A 25679-nucleotide genomic window follows, 5' to 3' on the forward strand; every position below is an offset into this window, starting at 1 on the left:
CCTCCTGGGGTCATAAAGGGTAAAACTTTAGTGGCATTCCCAACCGTTTTTGAGGGTCGTCTATGATAAGGTGGTTGATAAAAGGCAATGAAACTGAACACCCGCTGTCTAACTTCCTCTCTCAATTTTGTCAACCACAAATGGAAAGACAAGTCACGGAACTCAAGTCATGCTTTGCTCCAAAGAGGATTAAGGTGACTTGGAGTTTAGTCTAGTTTGTTAAGTTTGGTTTGGGATTGAAAAATTATAAACATTTATAACTATAAAATGTTAAGATGATCAATAGAAATGATGAAAGAAGGTACATGATTTTTAAAAAGTGCCTCTCATTCGAAGGCAGACTTTGTTGTATATTTTGATTTTCATTTATTTTCTTTCAATTCAGAGTAAGTGTTTTTTGCTTTAATTTTTTTATCATTACAAAATAATCATAACCATTCTAAAAAGTTTAGAAAGTACAGTTAAACAAAGAAGAGAGGAAAGGGAAGCGGGGGGAGTCTACAGTCTCACAATCCAGAGACGACACACAGCTGACATTTTTGTTCACCTAATTCTCAAATTGAAGCATGTATTTACAGATGAGACACTGTGTAATGAAAGTGTTTTAAAAGAAGTTTTTCACTTAATAAATATATCAAGAACTTCTTCCCATGGAACTTTGACTTTTGATCTAAAAATGTTAAAATAGAGTTATTGGTATACTAGAAATAAATCTGTAACAATTTGTAAGAGAATAAGAGGAGAGGAATAAACGTCAGAAAAGGTAAAGATTTTGAGGGGACACTTCTGTCTGAGAACCTATGTTCAAAAGTATTTATTGGCAGCAGTTAAAGTCCTTTATGATGGTTTAGCACAATCGTGTACCCTGGAAACCTAAAAGAGACAGACTTCTCTTTCTAAGGGTAGGCTTTCTCTTTGAGGATGGCTTTACTAGCTGCTCAGGTCAGGAACTCCTGAACGGAACCCTGTGTCCTGGCAGGAGCTGGTAGTCAGAGCCCAGAGGTCAGCAGGAGGCTGACCCCGTGAAGATGGATGCAGGTGGGGCGAAGGCTGCCGTGCTTGATGTGGGGACTCTGCATCTGTGCCCACGGGATTCAGGGCGTGGACGGGGAGATCCGCCCTTTCTGATGCGTCTGGGGTCTCCATGCCGTGTCAGAGAGGACCCATTCCTTTGATCTTTGCCATTTCACTGCATTGGGCAGGCGGATGGACTGTTTCATTTGCCCCTTCCTTTCTAAATTTGAAAATCCCCAAGGACCTCTGTGTCATCACGTTCTGCGCATAAAACCTAAAGGTATTTGTTTCTAGACTTGTCTTTTGCCTCTGAAATGGAGTCAAAGGGCCCAGGGGAATTCTTATGCTCTCCTCTGTGCTGAGGTCTTATCACCCTGCCGGTCGGCTGTTTGCTCTCTACCTCCCCAGGCTGAGGGCGGGGGGGCCAGAAGGTGCTCAGAAGTGTTTGTAGAATGAAGCTCGACTCCATGAAATGAGGTTTCAAAAGCAGCCCACCCCATCTGTGCCTCAACCTCCGGGGCTGTGAGCCCAGGAGTCCTTCCTAATCTCTGTCCCCGCACGCTTCTCATCCCTAGGACGGTCCTGAGCTGAACAGAGGACATCACAGGACATCAGGGGGGAGGGCAGGCTCTGCTGGGGGTGGCATGGGGTCCAGGCCTCACCCCGCAGGCGCCCCCAGCCCCGCTGCTCCTGGGCCGGAGCCCCTCTGGGCACGTGTCTTTGCGAGATGGGTGGAGGCGTTGGCTTTCTCTGCCCGGAGCCGCGGCTTCTCCCCTCGTGGGTGAGCTTCACAGAGGAACTCACTTGAGGAATGCTGGCATCACGATCACCGTTCCCATACCGAAGCCCCATGATTATTACGGGAACCAACTTCCTAACCCCTCTGCTTGCTTGTTCTTTTTGGATTCGTCGTTTGTTCCCAACAAATATACCTTATATGCAGATACATCTTTGCACCCATATGTCATTTAACTCACGCATTGATTCGTTAAATCATTTACCAGGTGCCAAGCACCTCGTGCTGCGCTGGCCTAATACACAGTCCCACCGGGTTGGTGGGGAACAGGACACCTGCACCTACAGGGAGGAAAAGGGAGGGTGTGAAGGGATGGGCACCACCCCCCGTGAAGGGAGACCCCTGCCAGGGGACCCCGAAGGTGGTCCTTGCTGCCATCAACCGCATCAGTTTTCAGAGAATGCAAACTGCTTTGGGGTAGACCCACCTCCTCCGCAGAAAACCTGCCCTGCGCTGCACACACCTGGCCTGTGCAGATGCTCAGGTGGTGTTTATGGAACAGATGCATTAATAAAATAGTGAATTATGTCCAGACATTTGCAGTCATCCAGTAAAGAATCAGACTGATAGCTTTAGGCCCTGAGGCGTAATGAGGCAGCTTCGTTCTACAAAGCCATGTTTGTGCCTTCTTTTCTTGACACAGGTTTAGCCTCAGGAGAGCAATAATTTTAAAATCCTTCTCCAAAGAGGCAATAACTGTCCCTCCAAAAGCTGCCTCTTATCAAAGAAACTGTTTCGAAATCAATACGCTTTGAAGGGAAGAGGGAGGCACAGCGTTCCTCAGCCCCTGACCAGGAGACAAAGTCAACAAGTCTGGAGTCGGCTGCAGAAAGACCCCAGGCCAAGAGACAGCCTCTGGGCCAGGAGGCCACAGCGCGTCTCAGGAGCCAACTTAGCTCCAGGCTGGCCGACTGGCCGACTTCTAAGTAGCTTTGTTTGTCCTTTTAACTAAAAAAGGTAACGATTATTCCTACCCCCAAATGCTGGACCATGTGAGCTTTGCTTATAACAAATAACCGTTTGAAGTTCCCAGCCTGTAAATTGTGATTTAGAGATTTATGACCCATGCCCTGCACATAAATTTCTGTTTCTATTTGCTTTGTCAATTTATTTTCCAAATAGCATGACATTTTTCAAACTTTACCTTTTTAACAAAAGATACCCAAGGAAATTTATTTGTGATGTTTGTTTACGTGACAGTGGAAATACTAGGTGCATGTCGACCTCTGAGGGCACACGGGCGGTGTGTCTCCCCTGGGTCCTCACGGGACCACAGGTTCCTGGAGCTGCAGTTCTGCACCAAACTAGAGCGGCCCAGAGCTCCGGAGCATGTGCACAGGGGAAGCCCGACGTGCATGTTCAGATGCCAGAGGGCCCCTGCAGTGCCAGCTGTTCACTCATTACTAGCAGTTATAATCACAACCATCCCAGCTCATCCTCGGTTTTATCAAATGCACTGTGACTTCTCTTTGAAAGTAAGTCCAGTGGGCGGGCAGTCACCCCGGCGCTGATGTGGGTCACGGACAGAGCCCGGCCCCAGACTTAATCTCCCGACCTTGACAAGGAAGGTGCCACCAGGGAGCCGCTTAACCTCCTTTCCCGGGGGGCCAGGGTCTCTGCCTTCTTCCAGAAACTGTTAAGGTGGATGAAAATCTTGGCAGGGCTCGTCTTGAATCCAGCATGTGATGGAAACAGTGTGGCAAACCCCCCATTCAGCAAATGAGACCCTGAGAGTTTCCAGGAGCCAGTAATGGTAGGACGCAAAGACCAGGTTTTCTGGCCTGTGGCCTCCCCTCGGGCAAAGCTACAGCTCTGCCCACGCTAGTAAAAGTTACTGTTTCACTCATTTCTGCCGCCTTAATAAATGAAGGAGTAGAAAACTGACACTTAAAAAATTAAAAATTAAAAATTTAGAAAAAAAGAAAACTGACACCGTTTGGTATATGTAACTGGAACTTGGCTTTTCAGACCAGCACCAGTGTCCCACAGAGGAATAACTTTCCCAGGAAGTCTTCCAAAATAGACTATTTGGACCCTTAAGTGACATTTCTTTCCCACAAATGAATTTTAAAATCTTAATATCTATTAACAGACCTATTTACATGGAATGCCTGACACTCATCAAAACACTTTACAGGACCCATTACACCCCATACACCCTGCTCGGGGCTCCTGATGCCACTGCAGGCAAATTCCCACATGTACCTTCTACACAGGCCAAGAAGCATCAAGTCCTAGCCAGGAGCAGACACCCTGCAGACACCAGGGCTGGGGTCAGGAGACTATGCTGTTTTTAGGAGAATGATCGACTCCTGGAAGTAATTGTGTGTGTGTGTGTGTGTGTGTGTGTGTGTGTGTGAGAAACAGCACCGGCTTTGCAGAGGCCCAGCTGTGGACTCAGGCCCCTGTCAGGGGGACTCTCTGAATCTCAGTTTCCTCCTCTGTGAAGCAGGGCTCGTCCTCAACCCTCACGTGGCTGCACCTTTGCTTCTGTGGCCCACACGTGACGACAGAACAGCGACTGTGCTACTGGGGCTGGTTTGCTTTTCGCATCACACTGGCCACGCGAACGGATGCCAGGTGAAGTGTCCCCGGGATCCCATGCGGGGCGCTGACGTCCAGGGTCCTTGGTGCTCACAGCACCCGGCCCTTGGCCTTCTCGGCCTGACTCTGCCCTGATCGTAGGAAAACCACTCACTGGTCATTCAAGGCTGCGTTCAGCTGCTCAGAACGTATTGGATTGCACCGTCGATAAATTGTTTTCCCTACCTCTTGAATCCACAGTGTGCTTTAAATAGAAGAATCGTGTGTAGCAGATCAGACTCGATCCATGGAAGGCTAATAAAAATGCAGCTCACTCCCAACTGCGTGTTAGAACCCCTGTTGGTGCTAGAACCCTGCCAGCTGGGGGTTAATTTTTGATGACTGCAAACCCCTGAGCATGGTCCTCACGTCCCAGAGAAAGCTGCTCTGTCAAGAGGGTTCTGAAGCCATGTAGGCTGACAGCCTACAGAACAGGCCTGTGTCCCACCGAGTGACCCACCGTGTCCTGGGTGCGGCGTGCAGGGAGGGAATGAACGGGGATGGGGACTTATTCACTGAGAAGCCACCCAGACGCGTCAGTAGGCCGGCACTGAGTCTTCATGGCTCAGCGACTGTTCTGGTGAAGCAAGAAGCCTGGCACCGTGAGCCCCTACGGACCCCTGGAGACCAGGCGCTTTGGGCCTCTGAGCTGGAAGGTGTCTTCTCGAGGATCTTGGCCAGGTTATAAAAGGGCAAGTGGATTTACGTTTGGAGTGGCTGGAGGGGCGTGTGTATAAAGTTATAGCATTTCAACCTCTCCAACGTCAAAAATACAAGCTATTCCTTTAAGAACAAGTGTTTCCTCCCAAATCAGAAATATGGCAGCAAGGGACGTTGTGGGCTTTCTCCCAAAAGCAGCCTTTGCGAGACAGAAACACAATCCCAATAAAGAGCCTGTGGGCATTTGTGGTGGGAATGGGACCGGTCATGTGTAAACACGGGCGAAGTAGTGATGCAGCCCCGTGAGAGAGGAAGAAGAAAGCAGTGTGCCAGAGGGAGGGGCAGGTGTCCCACTTCCAGCCAGAGTCAACCCAGGGGCCCTGCTTTCAGCGACAGGAAAGAGGACCGTCTCTCGGAGATGAAGCGGTTAAACTTCCAGCTTCAGCTCCCAGGGGCTCAGCCAAGACCTCCGGTTCAGGTTAAATATCTACCCAAACACCCTCTTTACCGTCAAACCCGGGGGGAGGGGAGGGGAGCGTGGTGTTCTACAGTTTTTATCCTTTTTATCAGTGTCACTGTTTTTTGTTGTTTGGCTGGTAGTTTTCAGTTTGGATGGAGAGTGAGGTGGGCGAAGCGGGGCAGGAGAAATCCGCCCCCCGGGGACGCTGGGCAGGGTCACGGCAGGGCAGGAGTGCGGACGGACAGCAAAGGAATTTTTTCCCTGCTCCGCGCCTCTTTCATCCAAACTTGCCCTTTCCTTGCTGTTTTTATTTTATGTGTCTGTTTCTGGTGAGTTGTGTCTTCTCAGCGATTCTTTGTCTCCTGGGGTGTCGTTGGGGGTGCTGGGCCCACCGTGGCCCCGGGACAGGACGTCACCTCCTCCGAGTCCCCCCCGGGATGTCCGGCGACTTGCCCTCGGCGGGAGCAGTGGCTCCAGCCGCCGGTCAGCTGTGACCGGGGAGGGCGGTTACCCAGCCGGGCGCGGCTCCCTGCTCAGCGCTCCCTCCGGGCTCTCCTTGCAGGAGCTGAGGACCCCGCGCCCTCCGTACCGGCCTCGTCCCTAGTGGTCCCGAGGCAGGGACACTACGGCAGCGCTCCTCAGACGCCCCCTGCTCCGGATGCGCGGGCGGGTCTGCGGCGGGGAGGCCGGGACAGGGCGGGAGAACAAGGCCCAGAGGGAGGCTGGCCCGCCAGGAATGGGGGCCGCGGGGAGGGACGTCCACCCAGCACTTTCAGGGTGACTTCTCCATGGACGGACGAGGGAACTCGGCCTGAGAGGTTTTTAAAGCGCGTCCGTGAAATTTTACCATCAGGCTGTGATTCTCGAGGGAAAATATTTTGGACATCCTTGTTGAATAAACGTGCAACCAGAGAAATTTAAAGCTGGCCTTAGGGTCACCTAGCATATGGGTTTCTGTGGGTTGGTTGGCCTTTGCCTCTGTCAGGCTGCCCGCAGGCCCGCAGGCCCTGGGCTGGCCCAGCCTCAATAGGCCGGAGTCAGCCATGAAGAGGTCATGGCTGAATGGACGGGGCCGGAGTCAGCCGCGGAGACATGGCGGCTGATGGATGGGGGAGCTCCCATGTCTGAAGCGAGGTCCTGGAGCGACAGCCCCCCCTGTGCTTCAGACAGCAGGCAGGACACGGAGGGGGACGTCCCCAGCGACGGGGGCTTTGACCACAGGCTGGCTCGTCGGTCACCAGGGAAGCCAGCAGGAGGCAGCCCCTCCTGGCCCCTTCATAAGCTAACGGGTGCAGACGGCTCTCCCCGGAAGAGAGAACAGTGGCTAGCTGGGACCCGGGGCAAGGGTGCGGGCAGTGATGCTTCAGACGGAGGTGGTCAGGTGAGGAGGGTGCGGGTGAGGCAGGGCTGCTGAGACGGGACGCACAGAGAGCAGGGAAAAGCCACCTCGAGGGGCTGGTCATGTCCCCGCACAGCCTCGGCCGTCCCCCCAGGAGTCGCCTCAGGAATCAATGGCGCAGCTTGGAGGCTAATCGGGCTTCAACCAAACTCCCCCAGTTTTGGAGCATTTCATGCACTGAGGTTCCGCGGATGGTCCCCTAGGCAGAAGCCACCCCCACCCGCAGCAGCCCTGTCTCACCAAGGGCTGGAAAGCCAGCGCCTCATGGCAGGGGGGCTTTGGGGACATCACAGCACCAGCCCCAGCTGAGGCCCCTGCCCCAGGCCTCCTCCAACCGCCCCTTCCCTCGGCAGCCAGGGACGGACCCCCGGGCCCCTGCCCACCCTCTAGGCCGGGCTCCAGCTCCCAGGAACTGGGAATTCCTGCTCACGTGGCCCAGGGATGCTGGGGTTCGGACCAGCCTCCCTGTCAGCCTGCCCAGGCCCACCCCACTGCTGGCGCACACACCCCCAGTTCAAGGGGGCCAAAGGGGGGAGGTTTGGGTGCTGGAAAGTGAAGGCTCTGGTTTCAACACACGCGCATTCAGGATCCCAGCGATGAAGGTCAGCGGCCACAGGAGACCAAACACACGTAACGAATGGCCAGGCCATCTATAAAACCAGAGCCACGACCCGCAGCAGCCGGGCCGCGATGCCAGACAGCGTCCCATAGGCACCGGCTCCCACTGGCCAGGACGAGCAATCACTTCCTGCCTGCTGACCCCGTTTCCAGCTCAGAACCAAGCAGGGAAACCCAGGCATGCAGCCTCACCTGCCACGTGGGGCGCCGGCTTCTAGTAACCGCGACCCTGGGACACGCTGAGGCCGCGTCTGCCCCAGGACCTGCTCCGTCCCCTGCCTGCCCGGCTCCACCCAGCTGAGCAGCCCCGAGCAACGGTGGCCAGCCCTCCTCCAGCAGCTCTGAAATGTCCATTTCCCGGGTGGGTGGTCTTCATTCATTGCCCCAGGAAGGAAGGGTCAGGCCCCAAACAGAGGGGCTTCTACTTCTAACCTGGCCCACAGACGTCGGGGGGCATCCCGAGAGGGTCCCGGAGCTAAAGCCGAGGTCTGACCCCAACCCTGAGCGCCGCAGCCCCCCAGAGGGCAAAGACTGTGGTCGAGACGCACCACAGACCATCCAAGGCCAAGGAGGAAGTTGGCGGAGAGTTTCTTTGGGACACCAGGGCACTGAAAAGCATGTGTGCGCTGGGGATTCGGTGCCCGGAGAGGACATGCACAGAAAAGGCCTGGGAGACCCTGGCTCTCTCCTCAGCACCAAGTTCAGGGCTTAGAAATTCCACCTCATTGTGGCCCAGGAAGAAAACGCAAACAAACCGAGTGACGCACTCCTGGACTTAATCGTCCCCAAATCTCGATGGAAGGCCTGGGAAGTGTGGGCTGTGAGGAGTCGCAGGAGCTGAGCAGGAAAGGTGCCCGTGCAAGCGTGTGCGTGCGTGTGCGAGTGTGTGCGTGCGTGTGCATGGGTGTGTACGTGAGCATGTGAGTGTGTATGTGTGTCTGTATATGTCTGTGTACATGTGAGTGTGTGCATGGGTGTGTCTGTGTGTGTGAGTGTATGTAAATATCTGCGTGTGTGAGTATGTATATGTGTGGTGAGTATGTATCTATCTGTATGTGTCTGTGTGAGTGTGTGTCTGTATGTGTGAGTGTGTGTGTTTGCACGCGCCTTTCCAGCTGGCACCCCTCACGTGTGTCTGTGCCACTGGCAGGTGGGTGTGAGCAGGGCTGACGGGACGAGGAAAAGGAGGGAAGGGGCAGGAGGACTCCCGGGCCCAGTCCCCGCACATCCTAGCCTGTGTTGGGGGGTCGGCTCGGGGGCACAGGGGTGAGCCCAGAGCCCATGGTGACGCGGACATCTCTGCTGCCACCTCCCTCGCCCTCCCTGTCCCACCCTCACACACCCCCTCCCCACACCAAGCAGGTGTGAGACAGTCGATGACCTCCCTGGTGTCTCTTCCAGGTGGGTCACCTGTAGGTGGACACGTCTTCAGCGCAAGCCTAATGGGAGGAGCTCCCCTTACAGGTCTGACCTGGGTGCCCACGTCCCCTGACAGGTGCCCCCTGCTTGACTGAAGGAACCATCCGCCGTCCCCGTCCCCAGACCACATGTGCCGGCGCCTCGTTTACAGCCCCTGCTGTCCCTGAGACGCAGGTTCCAGGGGGACATGGAGCGGCCCGAAGAGGGTGCGCTGGCAGCTTCGCCTTGAGGGTGGTGCGACAGGGCTGGGCGTCGGGAGGCAGCCGAGACGGCCGGCGGGTAAAATGTCACCCGTTACAGCCGATCATCTAATTTAACTTGAAAACCAAGGGATCTGTGTCAAAATTTCAAGAGCATTTTCTGGCTTACTTTTCTTTATTCTTTTTGGTTTCCAGTGCCTAATAAATCATTGATCCAAGCAATATTATATACACGCGAGGTCCATGCTGAATTTTAAACACTAGTAGCTAAGATTAAAAGCTCTGGCTACAAATTTAGTGTCTCATAAGACCAATGAAGTAGGCAGTTGTGTGTAGACTGCTGTCACTTGTTAAAGAAAAAAATAGTATTCTAGATAAGAAGACAAGCTTATGGGATTGGAATCCATTATTATCTTTGGAAGAAAAATGTTTCCAATTTCCTTTAAATATCACTCAAATACTGCCAGCGTTCCTAATATAAGTTCATCTTTGTGGTTAAGGGTTTAAAGTCTAATTCAGCCAGAAGACTTTATAAAAGTGGTATTGTTCCTATGACTCAGGCGCTCAAACATTAAATGATTCTTCGCTGGTGAAAGTTCACCACAATTCCCATACAAAAATTACACTCATTGGTATGCCAAGTTATTGGAAATTGATGGTAAGTTCTAAGACAGAATATTATTAACCACAGGATGTAAAGTTCTGATTTGTTCTAGTAAAGACACTCAGCATTTCAAAAGTTCTGCTTTTCTGGATTTTAGTCAAGTTAACATGCCTGTGAAATTGATTATTTTCCAAGGATGACTAAGTACGCCTGACCTTCAGGTCAAGGGAGAAAATGAGACTTAACCCCTCTCTACAGAAGCCAGTTTCTAGAATATTCAGTTACATAAACTCACTTGTTTTCTCAACAATCCTGACATTTGAAACCAATATAAATTTGGGGGAAAAGGCATTTGGAAAAATAAATTTTCCCCCCAGACGCTATTTGTAAAATCTGCAATTTCTGGACTCATTTGCACCTTCCTTGGCTACCATATTGAAAGATGTTAGAAATCTGAGCCCTGGCCTCGGGCATATGTGTGAGTTGCTCTCATGGGGAAAGGAGAGGAACTAATTATTTTTCCTCGTGTGGTTGCAGCCACTAACCATGTGGGCATCCATCGGCCATGCCGGGTCTCACCAGGGGGGCCCACCTGAGCCCACATCCTGCCCTACGAGAAAGCAATCCCGGGCGGGGGGCGGGGGCGACTCGAAAGATGCCAGCGGCCTGGGAAGAAGCCTTTAATTGGGACTGAGGACCGAACAGATTTCTCCTGCTGAGCTTGTGTGGATGTTTCCTCACGTCTTAACAAGTGCTGTTTTGTTGGGCCCAGAAGCTCCGTGGGGAGAAACAGAGCTGGGGAGTGGGCGTGTGTTCGTGGAAACAAAGCTTTCTGCTTGAATTCACCGTCTTGAAAGGCAGCTGCTCATCAGCTTACGACAATCTGCCTTATAGAGGGGCTTTGAAAATGTGGGTTTCCACAAGGATGTGCTAGTAAAATTACTTTTATCCCAGGTATTGAACCACGAGGAAATTCATAGGGATCGTTGTAACTGCATTTATGTCTGGGTTACAGGGACACCCCCTCCCCAAATGTGCATTTGCCACCCGAAGTAAAAATGAGGACCCCGGGCACGTGGACAATGACGACCCCGGAGAGGGTGCTGGTTATACCGACTCAGCCGCAGACTGTAGCTGATCTGGGGAAGCAGACAGCCCTCTACTCTGCCTGGGGAGTTTTCTGGGGAAAAGGCGTGTGCCATATTGTTCTTTGTGTTATGATACAATAGGTTTTCTAAACAACCTAAAAACGAACGTTGTAAAATTGTAAGTTGATCCCTTGGCTCCGGTGTGGCTTTGATTTGGGGTGACTTCTGAGGGAGTAATAGCCAGGCTTTGATTCTTTGTGCTGGGTAAACTCAGGGCTGTTTTCGTTGGCACCCGGCGGCCTCACCGGTCCCAACTCCCAAGAAAGCAAAAGCCCTCTGGGTCTTCTGAGCAGAATGAGCCTTTGAGCTGAAATTCTACATATAACGTGTCCTGTCTCAGTGGGAAGAAAACCTTTGAAAAGCTGAATCCACAGGCACACGTTACGTAAACTTGGAGGTGGCCATCCGCTGTGAGTCGCCGGAAGGCAGGTGCCACGCAGTGACGTCAAGAGCACCACCCGTGTCAGACTCAGGTTGAAGAGTTTAAGAAAATAAATCACATTTTTTGAACAAAAGAATTAGGAATAAAGCCTTTATGAGAATGTTTCTATCACATCTCTGTGCTTTTATACCCGGCAGTGATTTAGTGTTTGTGACACAACGAGGAAAGCAATGAACATAGTAGAAGACATGGATTCAGGTCTCGGCTCTACCGCTTGCTGGGCATCTGGCTTGGACTCCCCACCTCTGCAAGGAGGTAAGAGTGCCCGCCCCCAGTGGCAGTGAGGACTTGGTGCCCGGACGTAGGCGGCTCAGAATCTAGAAGGTTCTCGGCATGTCTCTCGTATCTGAGGTCTCAGCAGTGCTGTCCTGGCCGGGGACGCAGTAAGGCCACCAGACAAGGTTCTGTCCTGCGGGCTCGAGTTCTGCAGCGGAGACGGATGTGAAACCCACAACACGTAGTTGTTTATTAAGTAATTTTTAAACAAACGGTTCGTCTTAGTGACAAGTGACAGCAAAGGGAAGTACAGGGAACTGTGAGCGTCTAACGGGAGATCTGACTCAGGGGAGGGGGTCTGAGACTGAACCGCGTGCCCTGCGTTTACCAGGTCCTTGGGGCCCCTGGGGCCAGGGGGCCGCTCCTCAGGAGGGTGCGGAGATGCCCAGGGGCAGGGCGCAGGGAGAGGCCACGTGAACCTGTGAAGGGGCCACAGTCCGGTGGATGCCACAGACAGTCACATGGGCAATTAGCAAAGGGCTCAGGCAAGCGCGATGGTGGCAGGGAGGGCACCAGGGGCGCACAGAACCCAGCGGGGATTCGGGCACCAACGGGACAAAGGGCCTTCAGGACGCGTGGCCCAGGGTCCTGGTGAGATGACCCACAGGAGGGAAAGCAGGGACCCTCCTCACTCAGCCCCCCGCCCGCCCTGTCTGCTCGGGGCCCAGCTGCTGGAGAAAGTCACGTGGCCCCGGACGAGACTGCTGAAAACGGACACTTTCCCCCCGCTAGCCGGTCCCCAGCCTTCTGGGCCTTCTCCGCTCTCGGGGGATTTGCCTCAAATTCTACACAGAAAAAACGGAGGCCACGGTGGGGACCCAGCCCTCGAGCCAGCATTGCCCTCCAAGCAGGACAGACCCCGAGGTCCGAGACGGTCACCTCAGGAGGCACCATGACCGCACACACCGGGGGCAGCTCACCTGTCCCTCAAGGCCTCAGCTCCACACCATCAGGTCACATCATCCTCATGCGGGGTTGAAAGACGAGACGAAGGGAAGCCCCAAGGCCACGGCCACAGAGGATGCACAGAGACGCCGTCAGCCGCCCCTCCCTCCCTCCTGGGCCCCGGCTCCAGCCTGTGAGGTCCGGGCCCTCCTCCAGCCCTGCCCCCGAGCTGGCACCCTCCGTGTGCCCTCCCCACCCCAGCTCTGCCTCGATTTCTCCAGCAGCCTCTCTCGTCCCCCCTGCTCTTCTCCCCTCAAACCCCCTGGGAAACGCCCTGCACTGTCTCTGCCACCAATTCCCCAGCCCTGTCCCAGCCGGGCCTTCCGTCTGGGTGCCGGTCTTGTACCCAAGGGGCACCTCCGTCCCAGTGCCTGCCCTTCCCAGGGGCGGTCTTGACCCATGCCTCCGAATCAGCTCTGCTGGGGTGGGGTCGCCCTCCGTTCTCCCTCACATAAGGAGCTCCAGGCGCTGTTTTATTGCTGAACCCCCGTGAGGTCAATGGCCCCCCACCTTCCCCAGGGATGCCTCGGTCCTGTCCTCGCCGTCTCCCACCCAGACTCCTCCCGGCCTCCTCCTGCCGCACTGCTTTCCCCAAGTCCACCGTTGCTGGTGTGACTTCCTTACTTGCAGACCTTCAGAGGTTCCCGTTTTCCTACTGAATGAAGCCTGCGTCCCCAGACGGGGCTCTCAAGGATTCTGTAATCTGGGATCGTCTTCATCCCCTGCCCTCCAATCCCGCTGACGGGTCCCTTACAAACCACTTCCCGCTCCCCAGGCCCGTGATGCCCTGCAGGCCCCGCCCCCAGGCAGCCCTCTCCCCCTCCCCCCTGGCCTGCTTTCTCTGCCCTGGGTCCCTCCCCAGCACAGACACCCCCCCGCCGGGAAGTGCCCACCACCCACTCCAGGGCCCCCCAGAAGCTTCACGTTCTCTCTGTAACTCTCACGACCCTGGAGTGTTCGTCCCACGGTCTGTTTCCCAGCAACTCACACACCTGGCATCAAGGTGCCATGTGCCAGAGTCTCACTAATGTCTGTTTACATTTTTTATTTTCCCATGACATTAACTTGAGCTTTAAGGAGGTAAATGTGTAGGACGCCTAACTTTTTAAGTTAACGCCAAGTCCGACATGAACTGAGAGAGGCGCTAGCTAGCTGTCCAGGCTCCCTTCTCTTCCGGGCACAAGAAAGGTCAGAAGATGATGACATCAGCTCCCGGGCCCCTAGGACAGGGCAGACGGTACACCCAGCCACTGCGGCACTGTGACAAAATGCCCAACTCTTTTCCATGCCCACATTTCAAGTACTAATCTGCTTTTTTGGCTTAGCCTGAAAAAATTAAGTGTGATCTTGTTAAGAGAAAAGAATGCTGTAAGGGTGTTGGCGTTTCTTCACACCTCGATAATTAAAGACGTCCTGGGATCACGCAGCAGTTAGAGGGAAAGTGATGTTTACAGGCTTAAGTGCTTAAAAACAAATTTCCGGTGGGACAATCATCTGAGCGCATCTGGCTCTTGGTGGGATTCAGTGGGGATGAGAAAACTGTAATTATACTGCACCCTGGTGACGACTGAATCCAGTGAGGGCATCTCCCTGCTGTGTTAGAGGGTTCTCTGAAGCAGTGCAGAGCACGACGGAGAAACCCCAGAAAATTAAATACATGCTTCCATGTTTTAAAGAGAGAGAATTGGGGAAAAAAGTTGTTGCCGCCCAAGAAGCCCTCCCAGGATGACACAGCTCTCTTTGGGGCAGACGTGGTTCTGTGGCACTGACCCCCGGGGATGATGGGGGGCTGAGGGCCGAAGCTTCACCCAGCGTCGGTGCTCACATGCCCACCCTGGAGACCTGGCCTGCTCCAAATGTACATCTAGACTGAGGGAGCCGGGGGTGCTGCGAGTGGGAAAGGAAAAGCTCGTGTGTATTATCCTCAAAAAACAAGCAGCAGGGAGGCAGCTTTCCCTACAGTGAATGAGACATCACGCCTGGGAGACGTCAAAGGGCAGAATCCCCCCACGTGAACAGTGGCTTTGGGGCTGGGCCTGTGCTAGCTGCCCAGAAGGCACACCCCCCAGGGCCCCCGAAGCTCAGGGATGCACCTGCCCATCAGCCTTCTCTCCAAGACCATCGGGGGTTGGAATTCCACAGCTCTCCTGGGGCATCTCCGAGAAATGATCGCATTCATTAGACAGATGCCTAATTCCATTTATCCTCACATCCCTTGAAGCCCCCGTTCCCCAGCTTTGGCTTCTGCAGGGAAGAGAAGGGCAGACAGGACCTCTCGGGACTCTCCAAACAGGGAGAGGAGGCCACACTGCTCACTTTCTGTCCACAGGCCCGTGGTTTAAGCCACAAAGCGTTTCCAGGGCTCCTGGTCCTGCTTTGTCTCCGAACCCTGGCTACAGAGCCAATGCCTGTATCTTGAGCTGTAGGGTCCACCTCCAGGCCACGGGGCAGGTGCGGGCATGAAGTCTACACGGGACGATGTTTGCACGACTTCACGGGGTTTAAACCAGAGCTTTAAACAAACCATCTATAACACATCCCGCATTTGCCCTCATCCTGAAGGCAAGTTTTAACCTCGGGGAGTCTGGGCTCAGGCAGGTGTGGCCCAGGTCTGACCCCACCACCTGCGAGCTGGGGGCTAGGAGCCCTCACTCACCCTTCTACGCTCCGTCCCCTCCTCCAGCAAGAGTATTATAATAATAACACTATCTCACGGAGCCAGCAAGAGAAAGCGTTTAAGACAGTGCAGGGAAAATACCAAGCACTCAGTACAGGGTAGTAGGTTTATTCCTAGTGTTTATCAAGCACCGACTGCTGAGAAAATACCAAATGCCTCCAGGCCCGGCTCAAATACCACCTCCTCAGTGAAGCCTTTTATGACGTGACCTCCCAGGCTGCCAGGAGCCTGGCTCTATCTCCCCAAGCCCACCTCCACAAGCCCTCTTCTTCACGGCCAGTGTCATCACCAACCTCCGTGATGCCTTCAACTTTGAACCTCCGTGTCCGCACCCACCCGCCTCCTGTGTCCCTGAACTCACGTTTACTGAGCACACACTGCGTGCTCACACTGCCCTGGGCGCTGAACATCCAGAACGGATGAAGCCCAGTCCCAGCCCTCAGGTAGGAAGTGAGGTGAACGGGCATCAAGCAAACCGATCTCAGCGTCAGGAAAAGCACAACAGCAGACGCTTCAGAGTTTGCAGGCCAACGGCAAACACCAGAGGTGGGACAGAGGAGAGGCAGGCTGAGCAAGGCCACCCAGAGTGGGCAGGTGGCAGTGCCAACAGGAACTTGGTACAGGTGTGAAAAGTCTGGAGAGAGTCTTCTTTTCCTAAACCTTGGAGATTCCAGCCCCCCAAGCCACAGTCCCACCCAAAGCTCCTACACTTGTCCACAGGTCCATAGGGGCCGCCTGGGTCCATGGCCAGTGTTCCAACGCCATCCTAGGCCTCTAACCCAGAGGACTTCTAACCCTAAACTAACCCTAACCCTAACCTTACCCATACCTAACCCTAATCCTAACCTAACTCTAACCCTAACCCTAACCTAACACTTACCTAACCCTAACCCTAACCTGACCCTAACCCTACCCTAACCCACCAAACTCCACACATTCTTCAGACCAGTCAGATGCCGTGCCTGGCCCAGCACCTGGCCCGGCTGGGCTCCTCGGAGCTCCCAAAGCTACCTGTCCTCACCTGGCTGCTCTCCAGTCACGAGTGGAGGGAAGACGCTGCTCAGAGCCGCTTCTGCTGCCCAGTGCCCAGGCAGCACGCCTGGCTCACAGCCGGCAAGAAACGAGAGTTGTTGAGAAAATTAATTTCAAAATTTGTAAGTCTAATAGGAGACTCCATAAACCTTGAAAACAGATACTTCAAAACAACCAATAATGTCGTCAACAGCAATAGCTATTATTTTTGCAGGTTACTTTAGAAACTTAATTCTTATAAATATATATAATATATAAATATATTTTTACATAGTTCTTATCTTTTCCTACAGAAAAGGTAGTGATACCTAGATCTTTACAGGAAGTTGGACAAAAAAGAGATTTCTTCCCAGGATTTTCCATCGAAGAATAAGGCATGAAATAGTAAGGAACTCACAGAAAGTGGAACAGCCAATATCCTTGCCAAAAAGAAAAAAAAACACGCAAGTACTCTTCCATGAAATAATCTATCACCTATTTCATTGCTTGTTTTGTGGACAACATATAAATAGCCCTTCTTCAGTCTCACTTGGAAATCCTATCTGGTCCTAAATAGAAAACGCATGACTGACTTCTAGAAAATTCATCCCAGGGTGAAATCACACATCCTCACCAGGAGCGTGGAGGGTGGCCACACAGGTAGTGGCCCTGTAGCTCCGCAGGGAGACCCAGGGCAGGATTGCCCACCAACTGGCTCTGCATGAGCCCACCACCTTGAACCAGAGGCCTGCAGTGCAGCTAACTGGGGAGCCGCTCCGTTTAATTGAGCGTTAATATTAAAAGCAGACCCACGTGCCCAGGGAGCTGAGTTGTCACTTGCAGGCTGGGGGGCGGGGCATGGAAGCAGCCCTGAGGCGAGGTTGGAAACACCTCCCAACAGCATCCTTTAAAGAGTCACTTCTTTATCCATGAGTCCGTGCACAGTGACCACCGATCGCTTCAGTCAAGAGAGATGAAACCAGAAAATTCCATCACACTTTTAAGGGATGTTGAACGAAACTCCCAATGTGATGTTTCCTGCCCTGGTGAAGCCCCTGCCCAGGGGCCGACTCCCTCCTTTGGGGAATAAGTTTGGGCGGGTTCCCTCCAAAGGCAGATGCATGTTAGCCTAGGGCTCGAGGCTGGAGGGAAAACCCAACCCCAAACGACCCCCTCACTTGGTGAGAAATGGAACAGCTGTTACCTTGACAGTGGGCTGTGGGTACCACGCTGAGACCAGGACACTGCTCAGAGCTGGGTGAAAGGTAACGTGATTTAAATATTTAGGAATAAGAAGAAAAGGCTCCAGACCCAAGCACACGGGGTGAGGAGAGAACTGGGAGGTAGACAGGTTTCTACAAGAAAGTCCCAGCAACTCCTGATGGCCCAAGGGGATGCCCCAGCTGTCACCCCCTGGCAACCCCAGTGACAGTGGCGCAGAAATTCTTTTCTTATGGTTATTTCACATTATCCAGGAGGACCTTGGCTTCCAGGTCACACGCTTTCTCTGGATTCCCTAATTTGCTCGGTCAGATGACTACCCGACCCGCACACCTGCTTCCTGAGGCTGAGGGGTGTGACTCCGACCAGGGGTGTGACTCTCCAAGGACATCAGTTCCACCCGGCCCTGCCCCACTCTTGGGCACTGTATTGCTCCTCGTTGACAGGGTGGAGATGTGGTCAGGGAGATTCCTGTGCCTGGATCAGGCCTCTGGGTGCAGGATCCGTGGCTGCCTGGCCCAGGAAGGTCAGGCAGGGCGCTCGGGGCTTGGGGGGCAGGGAGACCCGCAGTCAGCGTCCAGCCGCTGCACATGGAGCCGCTGCATGCGCACTGTTGGGCTGCGCAGGCTCCTTGTTTGCGTGTCAGGACAGCGCTGAGCTCTGGTCTTTATTTCCCCATCTGCCCAAGGTCCTCTCCTTGGACCTCGCAGAGCATCTTGACCCACACCGCTCACCCTAACTTCCTCTTCTTGAAGGCTGAGCGAAGCACTCGTGTGGAGAACGTGTGCCTTGATGCCCGGACGCGGCACCACACAGAGGAGGCACCTCGTTGAACGTCTCCGTTCACCTGGAATGCCGCCTGCAGCAGAAGACTCTGACCCCGGCCGGCCTCAGCGACCCTCAGGGTGACGGAGCACAGAGAAGCTCGTGGGAAGAGGGGCCTGCGCTCATCCTGAGCAGAATTCCCCGAAGAGCACAGCCCCTCCCCAGCCTGTCCTTGCACAAACGTGCACACTTCCGCTCACAGACCCTCCCCAGACCCCTTCCTTCCCGGGACCCGGTGTGGCGTGAGGGTGACTGAAGGCGTGAGAAGGTGGACCCAGTGCAGGACTCTGTGGGGTCTGTACCACCCAAGGAAGCAGGGCTTCAGTTACATGTCTCTGAGGAGCGTAGGGAGCAGGGCTGGAGTTACAGCTTAGTAGGGGGTCCCTGTTGGGGTGAGTGTGAGATCCCCCTCGTGCTAATCATGGGGACACATTTCCCCGCAGGTGCCCAAGGGGTGGGTGGCCTTTGAGAGCGAATCCACTGGACCCCTGCCTTGTTCAGGCGAGAGCTCTTCCGGGTGGTGGCCTGGCCTCAGGGTAGCCCCGGCCGGCCTAGCTCAGTGCAGAGGCCGTGGATGTGGCTTCACAGGAACACGTCTGTGGTGGAGAAATAGGTGATGGGCCGTCTGGAAGGTATATTCTCCAAAAGAAACAGATCCAGCCAGATGGCTGTCTCTGTGACACTAAGGACTATACCCCTGGATCACAGATACTAAAAGCAACCAGTATCTTGGAGCAAAAAGAGTGATCAGAACAGCGTTTGGAACAGAACCAGATGTGACCCAACATGGACCCACCTTTCCAACAGGCGAGATACTCCAGGATATTATCCGACAGGGCGTGACGATGCTCCCACTGGGCACTGTTGATGGTGGCGAACATTCTCAGAATGAGAAAGTGACAGGTGGGACCACCGAAAGGACGTGAGCGGTTTGCTGCCCTTTCCCTGGTCGTAGCTAGGCTGCATCAACAAGGACAGACCTGCCAGCTCAGATCCGCCCTCTGCCAGAGTCCCCTCCCCACAGCCCTGGCAGGGATGGAGTCCAAATGCCCAGAGAATGTCAGCCCAATAGTGCAGGTTTTCCATTTAAAATAAATGTCTTTGGGACATTGGGGCCAATAACAAAATCTTTTAAAGAAAAAAACTCTGCTAGGAAAGATCTTTAAACTGATACTTTATTACTAATGAAAATGTGAAGTCTGTGTTCAGAGAGCTCCCTGTCTTCTGTAGGGGGTCAGCTCCCTGTCTTCTGTAGGGGTCAGCTCCCTGTCTTCTGTAGGGGTCAGCTCCCTGTCTTCTGTAGAGGTCAGCTCCCTGTCTTCTGTAGGGGTCAGCTCCCTGTCTTCTGTAGAGGTCAGCTCCCTCTCTTCTGTAGAGGTCAGCTCCCTGTCTTCTGTAGGGACCAGCTCCCTGTCTTCTGTAGGGGTCAGCTCCCTGTCTTCTGTAGGGACCAGCTCCCTGTCTTCTGTAGGGACCAGCTCCCTGTCTTCTGTAGAGGTCAGCTCCCTGTCTTCTGTAGGGGTCAGCTCCCTGTTTTCTGTAGGGGTCAGCTCCCTGTCTTCTGTAGAGGTCAGCTCCCTGTCTTCGGTAGAGGTCAGCTCCATGTCTTCTGTAGGGGTCAGCTCCCTGTCTTCTGTAGAGGTCAGCTCCCTGTCTTCTGTAGGGACCAGCTCCCTGTCTTCTGTAGGGGTCACCTCCCTGCCTTGGAGCAGGCCGTGGCTGAAGCACCTCTGAAGGCCTCTTGGGGATCCTCTGATGGAAAGAACTCCTCTGTGCGTGGATGTCACCTGTCACGTCCGACCCTGGCGTCAAGCCGCCAGGCCCCACGTCCACGGCCGTTTCCAAACTCACTCCCGTGTCTCTGACTTTGCACAGCTTGTCACAGACCCTGTTCTGTCCTCAGAGAAGTTACCCGACCACCAAGAGGTGCTGACTGGGTTACGAGGGGAAACCTGGGGCGCGTGAAATGATTCAGCAGGAAACACTAAGATAAAACGCTCAGCAAGGTGTGTTCCGTCACATCTGACCAACAGCCCGGAGGAAGCCGGGCGGCTGGGAGCTCTGAGCTCTGTCTCAGAAGCTGGCACCGAGCAAGACGGGCCCCTGGGGCGGGTGCACGGGAGTTGGCGAGTGGGAAGGGGGCCCCGCGGGAGAAGGCCTGGTGGCCTCTGCTCTCGGGAGACAGGAAGGCGATCCCTCCGTGTTTAGGGGCATCCGACTGACCAGGGGTGGGTTCCCCCCTCCGATTCCATCCCCGACCGCCTGACCGTCAGTCCGATGGTGGTGACCTGAGCGCACCTGCGGCTGTTCTGAGGTCTACCCGCCGCGTGAAAGGCAGTGCCCAACTCGAGCAGCAGGGACTGGAGGCAGGTGTTGTGTGTGTTTTGTGAGCGTTCTGCCGCATTCCGTCCTGACCGCAGTCTCACCCTGGCTGGCCTGGGGGCTCTGCCGCTGTTCCTTCCGTTGTCTGCTGCTCACTCCCTCCCGCCGGACCCCACAGGGCACGGCCACACCCAGGATGGGAACAAAAACAATAACCCACGTGCTGATTAAGCCCTGCTGCTGGCCGCAGGCCACGCACCGAGGATGCAGGGCAAATTTCCGGCTGGCTGCCGAGGGAAGAGAAGCTCTAGGGGACTTGTGCCCCGAGGATGGGTAACGTGGCCCTGAGCTCGCAGTCTCCCCCCTGCCCCGCCCGGGGTCTCCCCGCCTGCCCCACCCGGGGTCTCCTGCCCTGCTCCGCCCGGGGTCTCCCGCCTGCCCCGCCCGGGGTCTCCCCACCTGCCCCGCCCGGGGTCTCCCCACCTGCCCCGCCCGGGGTCTCCCCCCTGCCCCGCCCGGGGTCTCCCCACCTGCTCCGCCCGGGGTCTCCCCCCCTGCCCCGCCCGGGGTCTCCCCCCTGCCCCGCCCGGGATCCCGCGGCCGCAGCCCCTCTGTGCCAGCTCAGGAGGGTCAGTCTGTGCCCTCCACTTCTCCATAGCATCTGGCGGTGCCGGCCACATGTTCCTGGCCATTCTGGTGGGTCAGACGTCCACGGTCCCCTCCCTTTCCCACGCCTTACGAGCTGTGTGGCCTGGGCACTGGTCTGTTTCCTCATCCGCAGAGGGGGCCTGACGGCGGGCGGCCCCGGTGAGGGTCACACGAGGTGATGCCTGTACAGCACTCGGCGCGGCGTCCCACGAACGAAGCGTCCTCGTCAGCATCGCCACCCTTGTGGCCCACGGAGCAGCGCCTGCTGGTCTACTGTTGCATGTCCAGCGCAGCGCGGGTGCGCAGGAAGTATCTGTTCACAGACTTACAGCCTATTCCTGAGCCCCAGGCGCATCTAGCCCACTGCTTCCTGGCATCTTTACCTGGGTGTTCCGTGAGCCGGTCCATCCACAGCGCCTGTGCTGGATGCTAACGTCTCCTGCCTCCCCGCTTCTCTTCTATAGTTGACACTTTGGGAACAGACACAAGTCCCTCCCCCACCTGCCCAAAGTTGAAAATTAGCCCGGACCCTCCCCTCCTTCACTTCATGTCCAATTAGTCTCCAGGCGATTTGGGTTCTGCCTGAGATGTTTTCCTGCCCCATTTCCTCTTGCCTCCAAAAGACAGCCCAGCAGAAATCATAAAAGATTAGACACAAAATGTCTCACGACGCCTCGCCTCCCCGCCTCGCCTCCCCGCCTCCCCGCCTCGCCTCCCCACCTCGGCCCCGCGCTGGCGGGTTTCCTGAGCTGCCTTCTGGTCCCTCCAAGTGCCGACAAAGGTCCTCGGGAGTGACACCAGCTTCTAAGATGCCCTCGGTCTGCACTCAGAGGCCACCCCAGGTGCCCACGGTCACCCACCAGAGTCAGCGCCCACGTCCAAACTGGCTCTGGGACCGTGTTCTGCCGTGAGCCCCTACCCCCGATGCTTCAACTGGAATTGCATCAAAATGAAAGGAAATTGATTGCATGTTTGAGGGACCATCAGACAATTTTCAGTGGACTTTTAGTTGCTGATTTATTTTTAACTAATTATTGTTATGGGGACAGATCAAAGGACATGTTTATCAGAAACAGCCAACATTAGGGACAAGACAAACTCCAGGCAAAATGATTAAAATTTAATAATAGAGCATGACTTTTCGTACACAGACTTCACCTCACTTGATCTTCACTGGCACCAGATGAGCTCAAAAACATATTATTAGTCACAGAGGAGCGCAGAGTGCAGGATTCCGTTTATACGAAGCCTCCAGACGGGCAAATCCTCAGAGACACAAAGTAGATGTGTGGTTTGCCCAAGGCCGGGGGAGGGAACGGAGGCTGACAGCCAATGGGGCAGGGTTTCTTTTGGGTGATGAAAATGTCCTGAAATTGATTGTGGGGATGGTAGCACAACGCTGTGAATATACTGAAAACCACTGTATGATACGAGGTGTACGGATGGGTCGTGTGGTGTGGGAGTCATACGTCAATGGAACCGTTTCTTAAGGAAGTGTACTGTACCCGTAGCAACCACCCTAGCCCACACTCAACATTGGCTGAGGACGTTCTGGGTGCCAGGGCCTCAGACACAGCATGTTACCTGATCGACTCACAGCATCCTGCCCGCAGGTATTAACCCAGACTTTCAGAAGAGGAGCCCCGGGAGACAGAAGAGTTTGGGAATTTGCCCTGAGTCACAGAACCAAGGAGCGCCCCGTCCCCCCGGGGCCATCGCTGGTCCGGCCGCACCCCGCCTGCCCGGCCTCCCCTGCCGCTGCCCCCTCCTCTCGCCAGGGAGGGAAAACTTGGTGGGGTTTCGGAAACCTCTTCGTTTGACGCTTTCTCGCAGGAGTCGGCCATGTAAGCAGCAATAGGAGAGCTTTCTGGATTCCTTTCCAGGAGATTTTCCATATTTGGCTTGTTTTAGTATGAGGGCCTTATCTTTCAAACACGGCAGCCTAGTTTTCAAAATACAAGGCAGTTTGGGAAAATGTTCTCTTTTTGGTGAAAATAGAGAATGGAACATGCCCTGCCCGGTAACCGTGAAATTTTTTCACTTCATTTTATTTTTTACAGCCCTGTATTGGGGTACGATTGACATATAAAAATCTGTACGTATTTGATGATACAACCTGACGGATCTGGGGAAGAGTGGGCACCGTGACCTTCCCCACGATCCACACCAGCCCCGTGGAGGAGGGTCCGGAGCGTGTCTGTGCCTGGGGGTCGTGGCACTGCCCCCGGCCTCTCGTAGGCCACGTCCTCCCCCTGGGGACCCGGGAGCAGAGCCGAGTGACTGCCCGTGGCCTCGGGCAGCCGTGGTGCTGGCCGGCTCGGCCTGGCGTCCTCTCTCCACGCTCGGGCCCAGGCCACCGCCTCCAGCGCCAGGGCTCACCTCCTCTCTCTGCGCACAGACTGCACAGCTCCAGCGGCCACTCTCCGGGAGCCCCGCCTCCGGCCCCTCCCACGTCCGCTCGCGGGTGTGATGGGCACCTGGGTCTCAGCACGTCGGTGCCCCGAGAACCCCCGCCTCCCTCCCCTCCCCGGGCTCCCTCCCTGCTGCTCTGGCCGCCCCGTCCGGCCCCTCAGCCCCTCTCGCCGGCTCTGAGCTTGAGCTCTGCCCGCGCGGCACCCTGGTCCGAGCCCCTGCCTCGCCCCTGGACGCCTCCGGCATCACACCTGGCCTTCCTGCTTTCTCCTCACGTGACCGTCAAGTCCAGCACAGCAGCCCACGCGGACCCTTAGGCCCAGGTCACGGCCTCCCTCCTCGCTCTGCCGTGGCCCCTGGCTCCTTCTGAGAAAGAACCAGGGGTTCCCGTGACTGCCTCTCCTCGCTGCCGACTCCACTCCGGTCGTCCTGACCTGATGCTCCAGCTCACCCCTCCCTCGGGCCCGAGGCCGGTCCCTCGCCTGGGGCGCCCTGCGCGGCTCACCCCGTACCACCCCAGCCTCTGCTCACAGGTCCCTCATCCAAAGGCCCTTCCTTTCTGCGTCTCTCTCACCCTCACCTGTTTTACTTTTCTCCATCACTTGGCACCTGCCGTATTATGTAACTACCTGTCTCCCTCCATGAGCATAGCAATCCCATGAGGGCAACGCCTTGGCTTATTCCCTTCTCTCCCGCGTCTCCAGCCCCAAGAGCAGTTCCTGGCAGAGCGTAGGCGGCGATAAGTACTTCTTCACTGTGTCTTCGCAGACTGAAGGCACAGCTGTGCGGCTGGACTCGGGGATGCGGTCCCGAGTCGGCCTCAGTTTCCCCTCTGGCCCCTCGCACGCTCCTCCTGCCTCTGGACCACATCCCGGCAGGTCCTCTGCTCCTCCTGCCACTTGCAGGTACTGGATGCAGCCATCTCAGGCGCTAATGGTCTAGTTCAGTCTGCGTAGAACTCTCCGCAGGCATCCGACCTAAGGCCCACCCTCCAGCCCCCGCTCCCCCCGCCCCACCCTGCCTGGGGCCGACTTGGGCGTGGTGCCCACAGAGTGGAGCCTGGGGTCTCCCCGCAGCGTCCGTGCTCCCCTGGGGGGCAGCCCGAAAGCATCCAGGAGGGACGGGTGGAGAGGATGGCAACCTCCCCACCGGCGGACGCCCCACTCCCCCTCCCTCTCCCCACACAAGGACACACGGGGAACATTCCAGCTCCTTTTATGAGAAGGACTACGCTCTTCAAAGGAGCCCTCGCTGGCTCCAGGGAACCCACTGGTTCTGCCGCAGGCGGGAGGCGAGTGTCCAGTTAAAGGGTCCAGGGCCGTCTCCGACGCCCCTCAGGAGGTCTCGCTCAGACGGTCACACATCCCTCACGACGTAGGGCCCTTGCCAGCTGTCACTGCTGCCGAGCCTTGGGGCCGGCAGGAAGACATCCTCCTTGCCCTCTACTTAGAAACCCTCTCCACCGAGGCCTCAAAGCCACGGCCACTGAGAGGCCCGGCTTTTCTCAGGGGGGTCACCCTGATTCCGCCCGGGGGCACACTCAGCCCCGCCCTATGTCGATTATAAACAAGGATAAAACAGGGGCACTTGGACTAGAGACCCTCCTCACCAACGTGGCTGGCGGCCACCCACCCCCATTCCCAGGGCGCCACTTCCTGCCACAGGTTTTAAGCCTCCAGGTGAGACCACCTCCCCACCATGGCCACCTCGGGGGTTGCTGCCCAGCCTGATCACATGGACGTGGAGAAAGCATCCCTCTCACTCCCGGCCTAGAGCTCTGGATGTAAGTGTTTTTGAGAGATCTTATCTGTTCCAAGGTTGTCTCCCTTTGACATCTCACCCTTGCTGTGTGCAAATACGTATCACTATATTTATTCAATACATATTTATACTATAATATACATACAGCCACACTGGGGAGACGCAGAGACCAGTGAAATAAATACATAAATGAAATTAATTTCAACCAACGTCAACAAACCGGTGCTGATCAAGAATT

The sequence above is a fragment of the Balaenoptera physalus genome (genome assembly GCF_965194825.1).
Source record: "Balaenoptera physalus genome assembly, chromosome: 9".
Taxonomy (NCBI): domain Eukaryota; kingdom Metazoa; phylum Chordata; class Mammalia; order Artiodactyla; family Balaenopteridae; genus Balaenoptera; species Balaenoptera physalus.